A 5,210-nucleotide genomic window follows, 5' to 3' on the forward strand; every position below is an offset into this window, starting at 1 on the left:
GGTGCGGTACGGGGCCGGGGCCGGGGCCGGGCGGGATGCCGCACACCGGCCCCCCCCTCCCTCGCCAGTTTGGGGAAGGAGCGGGGGATCCATATTTCCTCGGTTTCCCTTGTCACGTGAGCCGTGCTCGGAATGATCGTTTACGTCACCCTGGCAGGAAAATAATTTGTAGTTTTTTCTGTCATATTTTCCATTTTCATTGAGATCCACCCTGGCAGATGTATACCAGCAAATACCACAGCGTTGGGAGAATAATGAAGGAGAAGCTTAAGCTAAACGATTTGCCTTAATTGGGAATGCTTCGAGCTGATAAGAGTAAATTGGAAAGTCCTAGTTTCCTACTTTTTTTTTTTTTTTTTTAAAAAAAAAAGGTGACGGGATCCGAACCTGATAAATCAAGTCAATAGGAAAATTTGCATTGACTCGGATGGGAGCTACGTCGAGTAATACTTCTTTAAGAACAACCGAGCGCCAAGATACATTTTCTTACTATTTAAAAGAGTGGCAGAAAACATTTTTCATACACGTTTGCATAATCCTCCATCCTCCCCCAGTAAAAAAAAAAAAAAAATTGACTCCCTGTCTTGTTTCTGTTATTATTTACTTAGCATTAACAGAAGAATGGCAGAAATCCGTGAAGAAAGAACACCGAAAAGTTGATATAATCTCGAGTTCAGCAAACTCCGAAATTAGCAGCTGCCAGAACACGCTGAAAGCAACCGGCAGCTTTGCGGGGATTTAGCTTTGTCACAGAGACGTAGTTATGAAACGCGCTCATTGGTATGCATGCCTCACTTTTTATTCTTTTTCTATTTTATTCTGAAAAAGAAGTCTATTTTTAACCAGGGGAATAAATAGATAAATAAAAATAAATCAATAAGCCCGGAGAAAAGGGAAGGAGAAAATTAGTAGGGTGCGTGCGCTCAAACCGGCTCCTGTCACCCTGTTTTGTTTTTTTGGTTGATGGGTTTTGTTTGTTTGTTGTTGGGGGTTTTTTGGTTTTTTTTTTGTTTGTTTGTTTTTAAAGAATATGTGAAAAGAACGGGTTTTGCATTCAGTGGTCTTGAGAGAGCAGTCCTTTATATCTGAAAGGCTTTGGGAAAAGTTTACATCATTTAACTGGGCAAGTCACCTCCAGAAGGCACAGCCGACATTAAAAAATTAGGAGGATCCGGAAAGGTATTTATTTGGACAATAAGATAATACTTCAGTTACCGTACACGGCATTAAAGTAATGATCACGGTTAGAAGTAAGAATAATCATCCTTCTGGGTATAAAGCAACTGCTGGTGGGAACAGCCCTGTCATGGTGTTAGTGTACAGTGTGTGCATTGCACACACACAGAGTGTGTATATCCGTATACACGTTCAGTTCAGTGGTTGTACCATTGGCCTTATTGCTGCTGGTAACCCTGGCTGTGGGCTGGGCGAGGAAAATTTCACACCTAGTTGTATTTAAAGGCGAGCTGCAAGGAGAATTTTTATTAGGATTTCATTGTGAAATCAAATCCACGTGGAGTTCGCAGCCTGAGCAATATCACATTTTAAGCCTTAAACTTAAACAAGTTAAAAGCAATATAATATTTTTAATCTTTTTTTTTGTGCCAGGTGTTTTGAAGGATTCAGAGACTCTTTGAGGAGTCTACAAATTCACCATGTAATCATGCAGAAAATATTTCAGTGTTCTGGGAAAAAAGGAAGCCTCATTCTTACAAGGGAACTTGTTCTAGGAAGTCAAATAAAAGGTAATAAAATCTGATCATTTCTCAACTCCATCATTTGGTTAACACAACAGAAAACAAACCTGCCTGAATTCTGCAGTCCCGGGTCAAGTGTTTTGGGGTCACTGTATTAAAGGTGGAACTTTTATTCCCCAACCTGGTCCTCGTCCACCAAGGTATGTCTTCTTGCTCCAAACTTCCCCCCGGTCTCAGGGGCCTGTGGTTCCTGAAGGCTGCTCTTACCAGTAAGACCAGGAAGATGGTGGCAGTGAGTACCTTGGCCTTTTTGGTGTCCTTTGTCACCAGACTGCCTGCCCCGTTTAGCAGCAGGGCCACCGAAGGTGCACAGCAGCCTGGATTTTATATTCCACACAAGTGCCATATTAGTAAGCTGTAATGCAATGCTCCCCCCCGAACCTGCTTCACCAGAGGAAAAGCAGAATATTTTGTAGCACAACAAATGTGGAACAGCTGAGCTGGCCAATTGTTTGATTATTTTTTTTGCTGCATTTATGATTTTTTTTGTTAAAAAAAGAAGAGCTCAAGGTAGGCTTCTTCAGCTGTAAGCATTTCTGCTGCCTCTTCCATGAAGAAAGCACTCCCAGGAGCTTTTGCTATTTCTCGGTGGGAAAAGATGCTCAGCGATGTAAATATTGCTAGGAAAGCACCTCCTCCCCGATTCCAGGCTTCGAGCCGCCGAGTTTTACGTTTCAGCAGTAAATCTTACCTGGGACTCACAAATCAAGTGAAAGACTGGAACATGTAATAAACATAGCCTGCGTGGCGTGTTTTCCAGTGAAAAAGTTACATAAACGGCTCCCGGCGAGGTTGGTGTTCCCCATTGTGCGGTGCCCCCATGCAGCGCCGTTCATAGCCTGCCTGTAAAACCAGCCATGTGGACAGGAATCGCTGGAAGTACCAGGAGACTGGAAACCCCGTAGAAATAGGTATTCAAAATTTAAGACTTTGAAAATATGAGCTCTTAAAACTAAACAATGTACTTCTGTGAGGAATTAATTTACTTGAGTCCTGTCACCATTATTAATATTAGTTTTGGCTTCTCTTTTGTGTATATGAAGAGAATACGTGCATGGGTGTTTGTAAAAAAAGTGGCAAGAAATATGTCTTCTATCTGTTTTTACTTTAATTAGCATTACAGACATCCTTCACGTCTGATAGCCAAACTTGTTTCCCAGCGTGTTCCTCTGGAGTCAAACTAATGCAAAAATGCGAACGTGGGGCGCGCACCGAGTCCCGGTAGTGCCTTTCCTGAGAGAATAGAAAGCGCTGGCGTAAACTCCGTACAGAATTAAAGGCGAGTTTAAAAAGTAACATTTATTTTTATTCCAGATTTATGGCTGACCCGTAGATAATTAAAGGTTTTATTTTGAGCTGTTGGCCCCACACAATACATTGTCCTTTGTTGCTGTGCAAGTAGCGCTTTCCCTGTGCTGCCTACGGTTCAAAAACAATGAAGCAATCCATTTATTTTGTTGGTCAATTGTAGCACAAAGTGAGGTGGTCAGTGTGGAAAGTTTATCACTGTCTTGTCCCTTTGGAGGAGGCAGAGCATTCACACACCCTCTGCCCCAGTACACAAATGTCAGTCTTTTTGCAGGCTGCTGTTTTCCTTTTGAAGATGCCGATGGTGTCTCTGATCCACTAATCCATTTATCCAGTTTCATGAGTGCATTGGCTGAATACGCTCACAATAGCCTTGCCCAGCTGGAAACAAGAAGTCAGTGAGTGCAGCCGGCACACCCACCAATGCCTGACACCGCTCTCGGACGAGGCTCGAGTGCTTGTCTCAAAAAACCCCATCCCCAACCCACCCCATCCCACCCCAAAACAAAACCCCTGGAGCCCCCAACCTGTCGCGATGTGCCCAACGCTGTGATACTCCCCTCCCGGAGAACAGAAGTATTTTTAGCACCATCTGTAGCAGGCTACAGGGTTGTATTATTTCCACGATATTCGGCTGTCTCGATGAGGGTTGAGGCATGCTTGAGGAAGAAAAAAAATGCCTCTGGGACTCTGCAAACAAGTGCGCGTTAAAGAAACTGGTCAGTTGCTGCCAAAGGGGAGGGGGCACGGGAGAGGCAGCGGACAACGGTCTTCCATTTGTGTTCGGTGCCGTGCCGTTACTTGCCAGCTTTTTACTGCATTTTAAATGTATGTTTAATTACCAGTGTTATTGGTAATAACAGAATGTTTGAAAATATTAAATACATTTGTGAGCTTGTGTGAAAAAGAAGTTAAAAGGTGTTCGGTGCACAGAATGTTAAAAAGATCTCACAATGAAGTGATTAACATTTTTATGAATAAAATTAATCACGCATTAACTCTGCAGCTCAATACATCTGAATGCCAAATGTTGCACAGCAGCCCTTTCCCCTAAACCCAAGAATTTTGGATGCAGTATTGACCCACATCAAACACTCGTCTATTAGTAATGGCAGTGTAGTTATAAGAAGATATTTTAATAATGTACATTTACATTTGAGGCAAGCAAATAAAAGGGAGAAAATAAATTGGGGGTATTTTGTCAGGATTTGTGAGGACTGGTAGGCACATAAAATACATTAGGAAGCAGTCAATAGGGGCAACTGTTCCGAGAAAAAAGAAGTTTATGTGGCACTCACGGAGGCAAACAGCAAAGTCACCATAGTAAACAGGTTCCAGTGGATTGCGCTTAGCTCTCCTTGGCTCTTAGCGCGCTCATTGTTCTGGGCAAAGCTTATTAGGTTTTAAGATAGGAGCTTACCATTATTAAAATTTCCACTGTGTCAGATAATAAAATGTGATCTCTCTCTCTTTCTCTTTCTCTCTCTTTTTCCTCTGTGTGTGTGTGTGTATGTGTGCGCGCGCGCGCGCGTGTGTGTTTTCTAATCTCTTGCCACTGTGGTTTTGGGATTATTCCAGCAGGCTGTACAAAGGGAAGCAAAGGCATCTGAAGTGTCACTCTACAGCTGTGGCAAAGTAACAGAATTTCCATTTTGTTGATGCTCCCAGCACATGTGTGCAGCAGAAGGTGATATCAAAGGAGCCGTTCTTCCTCAGTTCTGCACATTATTTTTCACTGCTGTGGCGAATCTCTCTGAGCTCCATGAACCAATAAAACAACGGTCCCTGTTTGAGTTGATATATTAATATTTACTGAGGATTTGCAAGGTCGGGGCTAAATGTCAGCAGATTGCTGGGGCAGTACTGTGGGGAATAATTAAACAAATCTCACAGCAGTTCAGCCTCCTAACATCTTTATTAATCTTTTTTTTTTTTTTTTTTTTCCTTTCCTGAAACAGTACACTGAAATACTGCTTTTTCAACCTTAGTGAAGATTTGGGAGAAGTTTAATAATAAAACCCTGGATTGGAAGTATTTGGTTTTGACAGTTTCTTGGCCCACTTGCCTGCAGATGTTAGTTGGTTGTGAAGGCTATGATGTGTGAATTATCACCAAGCTGCTGGGATTCTCACCTGCCTCTCCATC

Source organism: Charadrius vociferus, unplaced genomic scaffold (assembly GCF_000708025.1).
Source record: "Charadrius vociferus isolate BGI_N301 unplaced genomic scaffold, ASM70802v2 scaffold692, whole genome shotgun sequence".
Classification (NCBI taxonomy): domain Eukaryota; kingdom Metazoa; phylum Chordata; class Aves; order Charadriiformes; family Charadriidae; genus Charadrius; species Charadrius vociferus.